Source organism: Mugil cephalus, chromosome 17 (genome assembly GCF_022458985.1).
Source record: "Mugil cephalus isolate CIBA_MC_2020 chromosome 17, CIBA_Mcephalus_1.1, whole genome shotgun sequence".
Classification (NCBI taxonomy): Eukaryota; Metazoa; Chordata; class Actinopteri; order Mugiliformes; family Mugilidae; genus Mugil; species Mugil cephalus.
In genome coordinates, this window is record NC_061786.1 from 12,145,957 (window position 1) to 12,162,455 (window position 16,499).

Sequence of the window (16,499 nt, forward strand, 5' to 3'; positions counted from 1 at the left end):
AGTGGGTGTTGTCCATTGACCAGCGCCTAGCGAGCTATGCCTTGGCAGGTGTGGGATGCTACGTGGGCTAACTGAAGTCCCTCAGCCAGCCCGTTAGCCAGCCAGTCGCACACTCACTCCGTCAGATAGCCAGCCAGCCAGCCAGGCACACGGAGAGGCAGAACACAGCTGTCTGAGCAGGCCTCCATTATCCAGCACTATGTATTGATTCACCCTGTGGGATTTTTCCTCTTTGGCATGGGATCATCTGCGAGGACACACCAGCGCGCTAATGTGCAGCTCTGCACACAGGCATGTGAGCGGACACACACGTGTGCGCATGTGATTCACGCACATTTGCACCAACATCGGCTAAAAATCGATCGCCGGCGGGGGATCTGGGACACTTCTTCTTTTTTCTTTTTTTTTCATTGGCCATATATATATTTTATTTATTTATTTATTTCTATTTTATTGTCTCTGTTCCTGACATTCACTCCTGCTGCTGCTGCTGCTGTTGCTGTTGTGTTTTCTCTAATTATACAGCATGGTAATGGGCAAAGACCCATAAAGAATATCTCTGACACTATAATTACTTTGGCTGGTTGCAAAAATGAATCAGATAATGTCATTAGTATTAACAAATGGTTGGATTTTTTTTATTTTTTTTTTTATGTAGCCTCCAGAAAAGGCACGGTTGCTTTTATTTGTTCGGCAGTCTTTTGCTTTTTAAAGATTCGCTTTCTTTTTAGTTGGTATAATTCTATACCACGTTCAAAGCAAAGATTATGCTGGTACACAATGCATCAGGAAGAAACGACAATGAAAAGAATTGTAAGTGCGACGTGTTTGCGTTTTTATCCTCCCACATGCGATTGTACGGACAAAACAGGCAGTAGAGATCAAACGAATAAGCGTCTTAATCAGTGAGTGAACACAAACAAACCAACAGATACAGTATGAAGCAAATGTAAACTCCAGATGATCGTATGATTAATGTATTCGTCCTATGCGTGCACCCTTCAGTGTTATTGCCAATAAATAATTCATGAGCCCGGGTCTTTGTTTATGGTACGATGTAAAGCGTGGTCCTGAGTATTTTGCGTCCGTGCCAAGAAATGCTTCTCAATACATCGTGATCCTCCGTCCTCTCTTCCCTCCCCATGTCCTCCTGCTGAATGTACACTGTATTCTGTTTGTGTCGCTTGTCTCCGTGTTGGCAGCGGGCTGAAACAAGGCTTTGAGAACAGCGGGGGGAAAAAAAAAAGTTAATAAATAATAACAGCCGATAATCTCTGATGGAAAACATCTTTTCATATGAAAATCTCCAGGTTGATCTCCCAATCCCGCCGCATTGTCAATCTGGAATATGGAAGCCCTGGAGAGAAAGGCTCTGTAATCTGCTCTTAATCTGTGCAACCCCCCCTCCCACCCCCCCCTTGCACAATATCCTCAACAGCAGCTGTTTAGCGCGCTCCGCTTGTTTTCATCACTATGGATTGTCTTTGGATATCACTCTAATATTTAAAATGTCTCTCTTCTGAGATCGTCTGCGAAGATGATGGGACAACCATTTAGGGCTATTGTACAGAAGGAATGTGCACTTGGCCAGCCTGTATCTAATTTGGAAATTATAGTGATTACGAGCTAAATATAAAAACCCGGGATTTTGAGGCAGTAAGAGGCCTGCAGGGAAGGCTTACTGTATTGTTTGCCAGATGCACACACACACACACACACACACGCACGCACACACGTACAGACGCGCACATGCGAGCAAAAGCACAAACAAGAACATGTGCGCACAATGGAAAGAAGAAAGCATCTGATTCGCTAAGTGCTGTTGTGCTCTGCCGAGTGCGTGTCAGCCTCTGTCTGCGCTGCCCTCTCCCTCCGCTCTTGTTCTTCCTCGGCCGCGCCGTGTGTCCGTGCCGAGGGAGACTGTTTTGGGAGCAGCGCCGCTAAAAGCCTGCGAGCGGGGACGCGGGGAGCCTCCTCGGGGCTCTTAGTCCACTCTGGACTTTAAATGGAGCCACACACGATGCCTAACAGATGTTAGCCAGATTACACGCAACATGGGCCCGGCCTCGCCTCAACCGCCGCTGTCTGTTTGCCTCCGCTCGAACGCTCCAGGTTTGAGTCCTGCCCCTCTCTCTGTCTGACTCTTGCTCAAATCCACTGGTTAAAGTGTGATCTGCAGGGTCATAGATGCTGTCTTTCAATTCCCGGCCGCTTGCTCTGAGGGCAGCGTATACACGCGCGTGTGTGCGAGTAGAGGGTGGGGTGGGGTGGGGTGGGGGGTCGTATTGTTGGAAAAAGAGGAGCGTGACGAGAGTCTGCTGTGGATATAATTAATAGGCCACATGCGGCTGCACCAAATGTGTCACAGTGAGGGGAAATCAATCGATGAAGTCTGCTGGCATAAAGGGTGTGTGTGTGTGTGTGTGTGTTTGTGTGTCTGCGTGTAGGGGGGTGGATGGGCGAAGGGGGGAGGGACAGGAAAAGAAGGTGGGGTGGGAAAGAGGCGCAAGATCTAAGAGGGGATGAATGAAAGAAAGAGACGGAGAGAAATGCAAGGTGGAAGCGTCGGCGGAAAAGGAAGGAGAGTCGATGCTGCAGAGGTGAAGTTGGGAGTCGGGAGGAGGGGGGGAGGCTTTGACTCCCCCATCTCAGTTGGATAGAAATCACAGCCTTCAGCAATATCCTGCTGAGACATTTGACATGGAAATTCATGACCGTGTCAATATATGGACATAACACAGATCTAACGCATAAATCACAGGAGCCCCCCTCCCCCCCCAGCTGCATATTTAGCAGCTGCATTTATCCCCACGTCACAGGCGAAACCTTTATTCCTATCATGCTTCGGCGCTAACCGCAGTCAGAATTAGGCTAGCTGCACGCAGTAACGTCGATGCTGTGGACTCGCCACCCAAGTGGTGAGGCATCCTGCATTCTCAGGGCCCGAGCGCCGCAGTTGGCCTGTTTTTTAAAGAGGCGCATATCTAAGTTTTGAGGCAGGGGAGGAAATCAATGGAGATGAGAGTTGGATAGAGAGCTGTGTGTTGAACAGGCTGGCAGCAGACTGAGAGAAGCAGCCTGTCACCAGCTGCAGGGCCCTTTTTTTTGTGTGTGATAGCGTCGGTGTGTGTGTGTGTGTGTGTGTGTGTGTGTGTGTGTGTGTGTGTGTGTGTGTGTGTGTGTGTGTGTGTGTGAACACAGGGCACACAGTCGCTGATAGTGCTGCCAGGCGCCAGACACCCGTAGATGAGACAGGGGGCGTCATTGCAGACAACTAGCGCCCTTGGAACATTAGGTCACATGGGTAGATATACACACACCCAAAAACATCTGCATTCAGATCCATACACATAAATAATGTATGTGTATATATATATATGGCAACACAAAACACACACGGAAGCTAATATTAAGTTCCACCTGCACCTGTAAACTGTCTGCCTCTCAGCTGGGACAAATGTATCCAACAGATTATTAAGTGTAATATGCACTCTGGGCCTAAAATGCGTAAGAATGAATTTTGTCTGCTCAGCTGTGTGGACTGTGTTTCCAAGGGCAGTAATTTAAATATGAATATTGAGCTTAAATAAATCCGCATTGAGGAATTTAATTTCTTTTTTACCATCATTCCCCTAAAATAACTCTGCACTGTTATTGCCACGCTGCTTTTCATAACCCTCCCCATAACTTGGCGGATTTGAAAAATCAAAGCATCGTCTTTTGGTTTTGTATAGTTGGTTTCATCATATACTGTAGGTGGTTTTATAAACCACTCTAATAGTTCTTAGGCACTTACACAGAACCAGAATTAGCTTAAATATTTCAAAGTCAAATGTAAATTAGGAAATCTGCTGTTGCCACAATTGCAAAATGCCATTAGATTGCTAACTGTAGTGTGATGATGAATCTAAAGCTAACTAAAGCCTGAGAGTCACTTTAGCATCTCCTTGGCCATGGGACAAGACAAGTTTCACATAACTCTGTCTATCAGCAGTTGTCTGCTGATGCTTAAAGGGCTTTTCGTGTGCTGTGTCTGGATGCATGAGTGACATTTTCCGGCCCACAGAACACTTCAGATGCCACATGCAGCTTTGGCCACGTTCACACGTACCAAAAAAATGTAATTTTTTCTCTGGTTTCCTTGACGTCTTTTCGAGAATGCCATAGCAAACTCGCGTCTAGTTGTAAAGAGGCTGTAGTACACATCCCAGTCCTATGCGTGGCGCTGTTTCTGCTACTCAGCCAAAAAAAAGAAGAAGAGGCGGAGCATGCGCATCAACTCTGTGCGCTGTATACAAAAATAAAGTCCGCATTACAGTCCACAATCCTTTGTAGGTCATCGTAGTGACGAAGCAATAGTATATATTACTCTAGTCACCCAACAAAGGTCAATATCTGATGCAGCACTGTCACAAGCCTGTAGCCCACCAATAATGTTGTTGTTGTTGAGATGTCGGGGCACCGTGGGACCTGGATTCAAAAAGGTGTGCTTCCAGTCACCAAAAAATCTGGATACGTCATGACGGTCGGCTTAAACATGCAGGACTCATGCGGTTTCACCCAAAGGTTGTATTTGTGTAAACGTGGCCTCGATTCATGTCCTAGGGTAAATTAAAATTAAAGATGATTGCCATTTTTTAAATTAACAAGACAATAACATTTGACATGATCTATATCAATATAAGGAACGGATGCACACAGCTTGACATCAATCACAGGATTCCTGAAGAGCAGTTTTGAAGCTCACTGTGGTGACTCTGGACGCCGCCATCTTGGCAGGGCATGACTCCACCTTACTCCCACATTTGTAATGCGATCTGAGCTAAGGTTGAGCTAAGGTAGGAAAGACAACCAGCAAACACTCATTGAACTGAACTGTCAAAGCAGTCACTCCCTTATAAATTTAAGTATACCCTAAGTTATTGAACAATACCTGCAGCTTACGTTGGCTAGCTTGTACCTCGCCACCATGTACATTGTGGCCCGAGAATGGTAACTGTCACAGTGTCAGTGTCAGTGTCCTGTATTTTTGGAATCAACTACCTGAGTGAAGGGTTATCTATAAATCTGCAGGGTCATGTAGCAATCTTATAACACTGACCAGAGCTGCTGAGATTAATGACACATAATATATTAAATGTGATGGTATGCTAGGATGGAAATGAGCTAGTTGCCTAAGTTTGGAACAAAAGAGGAAAGACTCTGTCCACACACTAGTATGTGAAATGCTTGCTGACAAGAAGACTTGAACCTTGTGTTAAGACCAGATCTTCACACAAGACTGTCAACTGCTGCGTACCGAAATTCCATTAGCAGTCACAAATCAGATTTAGTAATCCTGTCTGGCTTTTAGTATTTTGGTCCTCCATCTGACCTCTTAATTGGTGACAGCCACTCTAGATCAGGTGGTTGGTGGCTTGTTGGTTTTGGGTGGATGGAGGGGGTGGTGTGGTGTGGTGTGGTGTGGGGTGGGGGGGGAACTAAAAGAGCTGTTACTTGGTCTGAGGAACACACTGGCCCGGACCCGGTGTGCCTGGTCTCTGTAACACCCCTTGCTGCCTCCCCCTAGTAAACAGTCCATTAGCGTGGTGCTCCAAGGTAAACATATTTACTGGCTGGTGACGGCTTGCCAGTGTGGCTCCTCAGGCCCCGTGGCAGAGGGGATTTCATTAGGCAGAGGGCAGGGGGAGAAGGGAGGAAATTAATGTGCCATTCAAGATGATTTCTTTGTTTCCCATCAACATGATCACAGACAGGCCGCAGGGAAGAGATGATTTACGCACACAAAGGGAAGAGACAGGGAGAGAGAGGGAGGGTAAGAGGGAGGGAGAGAAAATATCACAAAAGGCTCCCAGTGCGTGAAATGTCTTCCTTTTGGTGAAAATGCTCTTGTCATGATTTTTGTTATGGCTTGAAGTGCTGGAATTGTTTTCAATCAGAAAAGCTTTCTTGTTTGTCATTAAGGATTGGGAATGGAAGTATTTCCGAGCAAAAGCACCAACAGGCACAACAATGTAATGCAATTTTTTTATTTTTTTTTCCCACACTATCTTCACACAGTAATCCAACCAATGCGGTGATGTCCTGCAGCCTTGTTAAGAACCTGCTTCACAATAGGATTTTTTTTTTTTTTTAATGCCGTTTTTTTTGTTTTGCAACCTTGAGGATATTATTCTGTGTCCTGCCTTGTTTATTAATAACACGGATCACCAATTAATTATCTCGAAAGTGAATACAGCTAATGGCAGAATATTGTCGGGTGCGAGACTGCTGTATTGCTCGCAAAAAGTAAAGCTACTTTCATTTGATTGAGCAAACTTTTCTAAGTCGTTTTTTTTTTCTATCTGTGTGAACAGTTTCCATAAAATGATATGGCAAAACGAACAATGTGCACATACAAATGAGTTCTTATTCCAAACAAACGAGTTTTTATTTACACATTTATCATTCTCAACCAGCAGCTTGTGCAGTGCAGCATGTATATGTGCATGTCGTACGTGGACTGTTGCCACGGTAGTAGTCTGCCATTTTGGAATTGGAAGTGAGTGGAACATAATAAGGGACGGTGGTGGTCAAAAGTAGGCAGCTTGGAATATAACAAACACAGAAAGTGGCTCGGGCAAATTGGATGAAAGCCTGTCTTTAGTTGGAGAGGACGCTTTCTTAAAAGACGTCCTTTCCAGACATAGCTTTTGTCTTTCAAAAGAAGACAACTGAGAACACCTCATCCATAGAGTTTTTGATACTTGTAACACATGCCAATAAGTAAGGATAAGTGTTCGTATGATATGATAAAATGGAATCAATATACAGAAATCATGTCTAAGAGACATTGTTGAACTCAACCATACCTCTATGACCAGACTGGGCTGCGTCATTCATTCTGGATTAAGGTGCTACTTAACTATTTCCTACGTATCTATTTTGTCTGTGGTTTTCACAAATAAGTGATGGCCTCTACTTTTGCTTTCACCACCTCCTCAACAAATTCAGACCAGTCTTGGCTCACACTTACAAGCGTCTGAGATAAGGATGTCCCAATACTCATGATAGGATAGGATAGGATCTGTAGGATTGGACCCTGATACTGCTCACTACATCTCATAAAACAGCACCAATATTACCGCACCCATTCCCCCTTCACGCCAACTTAACTTTACCCTCTTGTTGTTAATGCACCTCCAAGGTGGTTTGCCAAATGGGTTAGGGTTAGGTCAGAAATGTGTTGTACGGCCTTTGGACGTAAAATACCATAACCTACTCACACTTAGACATTCAGTTGCAGATCAACCTCCAGCAAGATTTGCCAACCTGCTGGAATATTTGAGGTGCAGTTGCAGTCTGTTCTGTTTTTGTTTGAGGAGTCGAGGAGATAAGTGAGTTCCTCTCACTGGGGAATATTCGGGAGAATACAGGATGGACACTGGAGGCTGCTCCGACGCTTTATCATGAATTCGTTGGGAATGAGTTCATTCAACTTTCAGCCATTATAACTGTATAGTGATAATGGCTGTGAAGATACTCACATGTATTTCCAGGTTGCCCGTGTTTTTAATTGACCTGCATTGTGAGTCAAATTTTGATTGAAGTTATATCAAAGTGGTGAAGCCCATGTCTCTCTAAAGTAAGATGGGTTCATATCGATTTCTCAAAAGGAGAAATGGATTAGCTGGAACGTTGGTAAACGATATAATTCACTCCTTTATTATCCAGCTGTTTCAAGTGTTTATTGTTACCAGTACTTCTTTTCATATTAGCTATTAGCATAATAGCTTTTTGTTTACCTCTTTTTTTTGCCTTTGACTTCATATAACGAATACAGTTTTGACAGTTTGAGCGCGCCCATGTTTCTTTCTTTCTTTCTTTCTTTCTTTCTTTCACTCTTTGACTCTCTCTGCTTTCTCTCCATCCGCCCCTCCTTCCGTTCAGGTCATATTCAGGGTTGTATGACACCTGTGAGCGATGTGCCGGGTGACATGAGCTGCATATAAATGACTGCAGGAGGAAAACATGGCCCTTTTTATTTATATACACACACACACACACACACACACACACACACAACAGAGTGTATTTTCAGATGCCCATCTCGCTCTGCTAGGAGGCAGTTTCTATGTAGTTGGTGACCTTAGACTGTGGAGCAGGTGTTTAGGCTCTGATAACATCATGACAGAGAGTACAGGTGTGGCTACGTACAGACAGGAAGGACACACACGCACACACAGACTGTGTGTGCGGATGGTGCGACCAAGTAAAAGACAGTAATGTCATAGCATGGGGGGGGGGGATTATTCTCATGTTTGCATACAACGAGCAGACAGCTGTGAATGAATAAAATCTATTTAAAATAAATGCCGGGGAACACGTGGACACATTCTACTCTCATCCCCACTCAGCATAAGCCCTTTTACAAATTTGCATCAGTCCAATACAAGTAATGCCAACACAGTTAACAGTGATTGTGTAGACTTTATGTTTACCTCCATTTACATACATGTTGCTTTTGCATCGGAGGAATAAATAAATTAGGTAGCTGAAGCCGTTTCAGTGTGTGTGTGTGTGTGTCTGTGTGTGCGGTGGGCATGCATACCAAACAAGCTAAAGGTAAATGTCAGCTTTCATGTAGTCTAGAGGGAGACTTGTCCTCTGCACCATCATGTGGACAGAAGCAGTACAGCAGTGGCTTCATTGACATTCCTCTCATAGAGGCAGCGGGCAACCCGGCCTCAGAAAGTAATCCTTCTTTGCCGAGGCGTGGGAAGGAGCGGGGCGCATTGTAAAGCCGATCGATTTGATCCTCACCGGTAAAATTGTACGTGCGGCTTCCGGAGCCGAGAAGTTTGACCGCTATTCTGCCATCCAGTCCCGCGCTCACGCCCCCCGAGGACGAGCGCGCAAAATGTTTCTGCGCGGCGTCAAACCGTGAAGAGATGTTTACAAATTCAAAGTGCGCAATACAAGTGTAGGATTTTTTTTTCTTTTCTTTCCTTTTCTTTTTTTTTTTTTCTTTTGAGGCGTCCTAGCCTGCGGGGTGATGTTTTGTTGATATCCAGCGAGGCCCAAGGTACAGCCTTGATAAGGACTGATATACAGACAGAGAATGTTTTGTCTCTCCAGTTCTCATTGAGCATGACAGAGAGGATTTCAGAGAGACTGCACTGCCAGATGGGAGATTGTTCCTTCATGGGTATTGTCTGCGAAACGCCTCGGAATATGTCAGCTTTATCTGTGTTAAAACATACCAAACATTTTTGCATGTGATACTGTGGTACCGAAGCTATAGCCTCTCCCATCTGTGCCGTTGCGAACTGTATCTCGGTCCTGCAGCATCCAGTACACAAGGCAGAAATAACTCCACTGATCTGAGGAGAAGGCTGCCACTGCCAAATTTGTGCTACGTAAATGTGTGAAATATTGTGATATTGAGACATGGTTCCAGATAGATTATGCTGTATCAGTGAGCTGTGTTTTATCCGTCTCCCCACTGCTCGCTCCTGCTCCCTCTTTTCCCTCCTCTCTATCTCATTCACACACACATACACACTGACACACATTACGCTCTATCATTTCCCTCATCCCGTGCAAGAGGTGCGAAAGGCAAATATATGCTCTCCTTCACTGTGGACATAATACCGAGGTCATGAATGGAATGTTAATGAATGTTTTACCCACATACCTCTATCAGTGGACGTGCACACATACATAATCGCCCGCTCGCACACACCAGGAGTTGCCGAGCGGGTACCAACCTAGCCAAAACCATAACAATACACTAATTCAAATATGCATTCCTCTGCAGGCGAGTGGGTGTTTTTTTTTTTTCTTTTTCTCTTTCTTTTTCAGACCGCCGCAGCTTGCTTTGACTTGCATGTCGTGCTGTAAGAATTCGAAAAATGACAAAAACAAAAAAAAAGAAGAAATCCAGCTGACCAGCGCCGTTGAGGGAGGCGAAAACAAAAAAGTCGGCCCCTTGCAGCCAAGTGGGTCCGTTCCCGAATGCGGCGCGTGAACTTCAAATCCGTGTCACATAGGGAATAGCAATAGAGGAAACAAAGGGGACAGAGGGTGTGGGAAGGAGAGGAGGGAGGAGGCCGCGGCTCGAAGATCAAGAGGCTGTGTTTGAGTATCTTATCGCGGCTGTCGCCAGCTCAACCTGGCTCCATTGACTTTGTGTGGGGATTAGAAAGGCCCACAGCGGCTGATTATTTGGGTGAGTGAGCGGTTCTGTGTAAACAAACATTGTGGCCGGGATTGTTCCAGTCGCAACGCGGCTGGTTGGCCCCCGACAAACCACACACAAACACCACAAACATAAAGTACGACCAATCTTTCGCATCCAGCTCCTCCTCGTATAACCTGCTGTTTTTGGTGGCTGCCTCGCATTTTCATTCTTATCAGCGTCGCTCTCTCGCTCTAAACTTCAGGAAGGAAAGGGTGACGCTCGCTCGATCGCTCGAATCAGAACATAAAAAAAAAAAAAAAATGTATCTTGGATGCTAACTGAGATTATATTTCTAGCGGAAACATTGTTCCTGTTCGAAGTGAAACGCGCCGAGAGATGGCGAAGCAGACTGAAGCTACTGTAACCAAAAACTGTTGGCATCTGTACACTCGCTAAAGCCAAGAGGAGTCAAGTGGAAGCATATTGGGGGAGAAGGGAGTCTAGCAATTAGAAGAAAAAAGTGTATTATTTTATCAACAACACAGGAACTCTATGCCAAGCAGATGGGATAGCGCGCAAAGAGAAAAACTTTGAGAGAAAGGCGTGTATTTATAAACCCGCGTCCTCGTGCTTTATTTTTACCGCAAACTTTCACTGTGCATTTTTTAACAAAGGTGGAGCGAGAAGAACCCGTGAAGGGGCTGTGAAGTCGGCTGAATCTCCAGATATCCATTCCAGATGCTGGCTAGACTTGGTGGAGCCAGGGCCCACTGTACTGGGGGCTGGATTTAGTTGTCTTTTCCTCCAGGTGTGATGCCTCATGCTGATTCCCCCACATGTTCCATGGGTCTTATCCAAACACGCTGAGGCTGGTGACAGCGCCGGTAGGCCCTACCTCCTGCACTCCCTCCTGCCTGCCTGCCTGCCTGCCTGCCTGCCTGCCTGCCTGCCTTCCTCTCTCTTTCTCCTGGCCTCCCCTTGTGGCCCACCCACCCACTCTGCAACAGCAGCAGTAACCAACCAGCCCTCTTCTCCTTACCTGTCATCGGAGTTGCTTGTCCGGAGCCTCCTTCCTTTGAGCAGCCGTACTCTTTTATTTCACACACTCTCCGCTCCTTTCCGAGCCTCTGTGTCCTCCCGGGGTTGAACCCTTTGACAGGAGGTTATGTTCACACAGCAGCTCCACGGGCTCTGCCGCAGAGGGGCACAGACCAGTTGTTGCTCTAGTAACCCAATCGTGCTCAGCGGTGATGTAGGACGTATTAAACTTGTCATATTTCAAGCCCGGTCAGTTTTAGGACGATACGCCATTAGGGAGCGTTAGGCAGTAAAAAAAAAAAAAAAAAAAAAAAAAAAAATGAAAAGAAAAGAAAAAAAAAAGCAGAATGGAGTGGAAAAAGAAAACAGAAGCTCTGCTGTTTTGTGTATTTGTTCCCCAGCTGAATTTTCAGCGTCTGTTTCCATTAAAATCGTGGGTGAGCGAAACTTTTTATCCCACTGTGAACTGGGTTGGCTAAAGGTCTCTCTCTTTGCAGTCATTAATTCACTTAACATCATGACTCTATTCCTCCACGACACAATCCATGTTTCCCTTTAATGTAAATGGATTCTTCCTACTCTTAAAGTTGTTTTTTTTCTTTCCCTTCGGGGAAGGAACAGATAGATGCAGTGGGGGCAAAACATTATTAGCTAGCCCACACAAAATATGTCGTCTCATGGCTCGAGTTGGACGCCTTCCAGCTCTGGCATAACCGAGGACACAACATATTTATGGGAACAAGAAACAAGCGTCCTTAGTGAAACATGTTGGCCGTCATTTCTCTGACAGGAATCTGTCTCGGTTCATTAGTGTTGTGAGAAATCCTGAGCTAGCTTATTGTTTCTTTCCATTTGAAGTTTTTATCAGGGAAAAGTGAAAATGTTTCTCTGTACTGATTCATTAAACATCAATTATAGAGTTGCAGATTAATTAAAAAAGCAGGCATACATGTTGTTGTTTTGAATGATGAACAGATTAAAGTGAATGTATACGGAAAGAAGCTCTGAAATGTAATTAAATGGTTGTCTTAATCCATTAATCTGTTGAGTTGTCTTCAGGGTTCTGTCGTATTAAGAGACCGCGTTTTGAGTTCGATCACACAGTCGTTGTGCAAAGCTAGTGTGTGCGTTTGAATAGCCTTCTGTTGTCATAACTGTGCTGAGATACTTCGTAACTCTCCATGAGCCAAAGAAATGTAAATTATTTCCTGATGTTTAAACCCTCATTTCTGTGATTAGACACACGAGATCAAGATTTCATTTCTTAAACTTTCTGCGTCGTCTCTAGAGCTCATTACAAAACACGCAGAAGGCGACTCAACATTTCGCAATTGTGCAATGACAGAAAGTGACTAGGATTTGAATTTTATTGTTTTCAACATTATAATGGCAACCCACTGTGTCTTGAAGCCCAACAGCGGAAGACTGAACGCATCAAATTCCTGACCATCCTAATGCAAATAACAGTCATCTGTATCTTATCAAGTAATTTTCTCATCAAGTTTTATCCAGCATTGAATAACACTGTAATTTCCCCCTGGGGGTGATTAATATGTTGTGTCAAACTAAATCAAAATTTTGGCAACTTGAGTTTAATGTGATGAGTGCAGCAAATGTCAGGAAGCTGTGGTTTGGTTTGGAAGCTGTGGTTCGGTTTAACTCTTCCTCGTTGCTCTGCTTCCCCTCCCTTTCGTTTGGGTGGCTCGGAGACGCTGCTGCTGCACCGAATGTACAAATGTTTAGGGTGAGATTTATTCTTAGTTTGAATAAACTCTGATTAACTGGAGGGGAAAAAAAGCTGATTGATAATTACATGAGATGGACTGATTGTCCATTTTTTTTTTTTTTACCTCTTTTGCTGGACTGAAATTTTTAATCTGTATCAAGTTGGCACTCCAATACTCTTCAAAGCAAAGTAGTGCTTCCATTTCTGGGCCTCTCTCATGAAAAGGGGCCGATGATTTCCTGCTGTTAGTTCCAGGTGGGGCATGGCTAGCACTGGCGCAGGGACCCCAAAACACCTTGTCTCATGACATCATTGCCAGTCATTGATTTGGTCTCCTCTGCTCCAGTTGGAACTGGATGTTGGACCTCAGTGCGGCCCCAGTGCTGGTATTAATTTCTCGGGCCTGTTGGCGTCTGTCCGCTGGCAGCTCCAGCTCCAGCTCCAGCTCCAGCCCCGATCTCAGCCTCAACTACAGCTCTGGTTCCATCTCCATGTAGGAGTGTTCCTGGAAACCTGGCCAACGGGATATGTCTGATAATCATTTCAGGCCAGACCTGCCAGCATCTGTACCGGAGTTTGCAGGAGATGGACAAAAATGAAGAAAAAATAAATGGTGACGTACATGAAATGCACTCTCCCTGCAGTCATACATCATCCTCACAAACCCTGTGAAAACAACCTCTTCTGTAATATGGCTTTACGGCTTAATATCAGTACGGTGTGTGCGTTCGTGGAATTTTACCGTAGTTTCCAAGAGTTCGAGCGGTTTATATTTGTGAAGGAAGGGCTGTTTCCAATTGCAAACAGAAGGAACAGCTGAATAACGAAGAGGGAACCGTTGAGGATCTCTGCGCTAAAGTTCACAATTGGTTTCATGTTTAATACGTTCACCACCGAAGCGCAGTAAGCTCATTCGCACGAAGAACCGTTTTTAAGTAAAGAAAAACATATTTGACGACCCATTTGCTGTGTTCGGATTTTGGAAGGAGGCCCGTGTACTACAGCCACTTTGGATTGGGTTACTATAAGACGTGGATTCCAGTCAGAACCCAGTGTGTAGGCTTATTCCTTTCAAACAAGCCAAAATAATGAAAAACAAACTTGCACATTTGCGTCTCTATGTGGTCAGTTTTTAATATTTCACATAAGGGAATATTTCTGTAGGTTTTGTTCCGTGAGCCAGTTGGTCTCTGCCTTGTTCTCTACTCTGGTACTGAAAAAAGATATGTCTATAATCAATTTAATCGTATCCACTAACGATTGGTACATCTGTGTTAGTGATTTAAAGTTTACATTACTTGTGATTGTGTGTCCGTGAGAGTGGAGGTGGTCAGAAATTCCCACCGGGTCTCGTTCAACCAGTCCCAGGATTCCAGTGGCTTCATGGGATGCCACATGGTTTCTGAGGCTATTAGTGAATGTTTAACGTCGAGTCAACGAAAGGGAATACTGTACCTTCCGTCTGTTTATGCGACCAAGATGCAGAATGATTAGACCTCATCTCTGAGAGTCATTATAACTAGGCGTGCTCGTTCTGGAAAATCCTATTTTTTTCTCCCCTTCTTTTCAAATGAACATTTCATGGATGGCTGATTTGCACGATTTTCTCCACTTAATGTGTTGGCTCCTGGAGACGTCGGTGTCCACTGGGATTTGGTCTTGGATAGATCGGAAACCTTTGCAGCCCTGACAAGTATTTCATTCTGAAGAGCAGGCGATGAGAAATGGAAAGTCGAGAATTCCTGCAGAAAACTTGCGAACCACAGAAGAAAAGTAGGAGGCAGCCTCATCAGTGTTGCTACGTAATAGTACTAATATGGCATCTTAATTTTTATTTTTTTTTTCCGAGTAAGTCACGAGTTTGCGTGCACTCTCAGATGGCTTACTGACCTCCGCCATGACGCCCATGAATCTCCTCCATCCCGGACTAAGAACTCCTGAGAGGTTTCTCCTACAAGCTGTTGTCCCTTCTGTAAACACAAATAGAATATAGTGTGTGTGCGCGCATGGGGTTATTCAAAAGCTGTTCCACTTGCATGGCAACGCCTCATTACCCGTACTGCCTTCGTCTTTGCCCTGAAGTGGGGTGCGGCTCCCCTCACTGGGCCCAGTCGTCAAGGTGACCCAACATGCCCCAGGATGGCAGGCAGGCAGACAGGCTGGGAGAGAGGAGGCTGTTCGCCCTGTCTTTATTGTACCGGGGCCACCGTATGCTAGGCGGTACACTAGGCCCTGGGTAGTTCCAGACTGCTGCGTACATCCCGGTGAGCAAGCAGCTGATCTCATTTTTCAACACACAGCTGCCCCAACATCAGGCTCAGGTGAAGGTGACCTCCCCTGCCTGTTGGAGTGCCTCTGAACGCGGGGAGGTGCAGTCAGTGCCGTGCGAGATTCTTCTTCTTCTTATTATTATTATTATTATTATTGTTGTTGACTGAAAATCACCATTTAATTGTTGACGTGACGTCGGCAGCACGCGAGACACAAATGTGACAGGTGTTCGCTGAGTAATTTTTAGCGGCGATGTTTTGAGAGAGCACAAAACTCCCACCATTTTATCTCCGCATACATCCATCTCTATCTATTGCTCATTCTCACTCTATCCATCCATCTATCCACCAGTTCCTTCCTCTCATTTGTGCATCTCCCTCCCTTCCTGTCTCTTCCTGTCACCCTCCCCCCCTCACCCCCCGCCCTCCTCCTCCTCCTCCCTCTCCCCCTTCTAACACAGGACAGATTGGGAAGCCGTGATGGCGGCACAGAAGTTGAGGGAGAAGCTATTTATCCCAGACGGATCAGGAGGTGTGTGACGGAGGTGTGGACGGTTGCTGCAGGTCAGTGACGTTGGCAGGCGCCAGGCAGGCCGGCCCACATGGCTCGGGGACTGTGGGACTACAGACAGATGGCACCTGGTGGGTGACAAACAATTAACAAACCAACAAGAATAGCTGGATCGGCAGTATACCCACAAGCACAGGAGATAGCAAGAGAGCGGGTGCATCTGTGCTCCGAACACTTTTACTCTTTACTTTTCCTCTTCCCAAGTCTTGTTTTGTGTAACAGTTGCAATTTACCCATGTGTCTTTTTCACAAAAACAGTCTTGTTGTCGTGTCGCTATAGAACGGTCTAAATAAAGCGGCGTCGAGCATATGCAGCAAGCATATGTTTCTGTTTATTTCAGTGCGGTTTTTGAGAGAAGCAGTAGGTAATTTAAATGTACAATACTGCGAAACAAAGCTTTTGGTAGCAAATGGTAAGAAAAAGTTAGAAACGGATACGTTCCTTGTTTTGGCACCGCGTGCTGATGTTTTGTGTGAAATTCACACTGGAAGTTGATTCATTGTGTTGGTCAGTGTTTTTTTTTTTTTCCGCCGTCTAACTGCACTCAAATGTCATGGTAATGGTTCTCCACTCTGCTTCCAGTTACTGTCCTGTGAAGACGTCCTCCGCTGCTCATAAACAAGAAAACCTAGCCGCAATTTTGTAATCTCTTTCAAGAGCGGCGAGAGCAGGATTATTATCCACGCTGAACTCTGTCTGAAAGTAAATGGCTGTCATCTGCTAGAATTATT

The 16,499-nt window shown here is 45.2% G+C and overlaps 1 long non-coding RNA gene across 1 annotated transcript in view; it reads left to right on the top strand.

Annotated features, from left to right (window-relative positions):
* LOC125023214 overlaps nt 1–16,044 on the top strand; it is a 99,751-nt gene extending 83,707 nt beyond the window's left edge. Inside the window, exon 3 of the long non-coding RNA XR_007114555.1 lies at nt 15,658–16,044. This is a non-coding gene — a long non-coding RNA (uncharacterized LOC125023214). The remainder of the gene's footprint in view (nt 1–15,657) is intronic.
* Nucleotides 16,045–16,499: the final 455 nt, after the last annotated feature.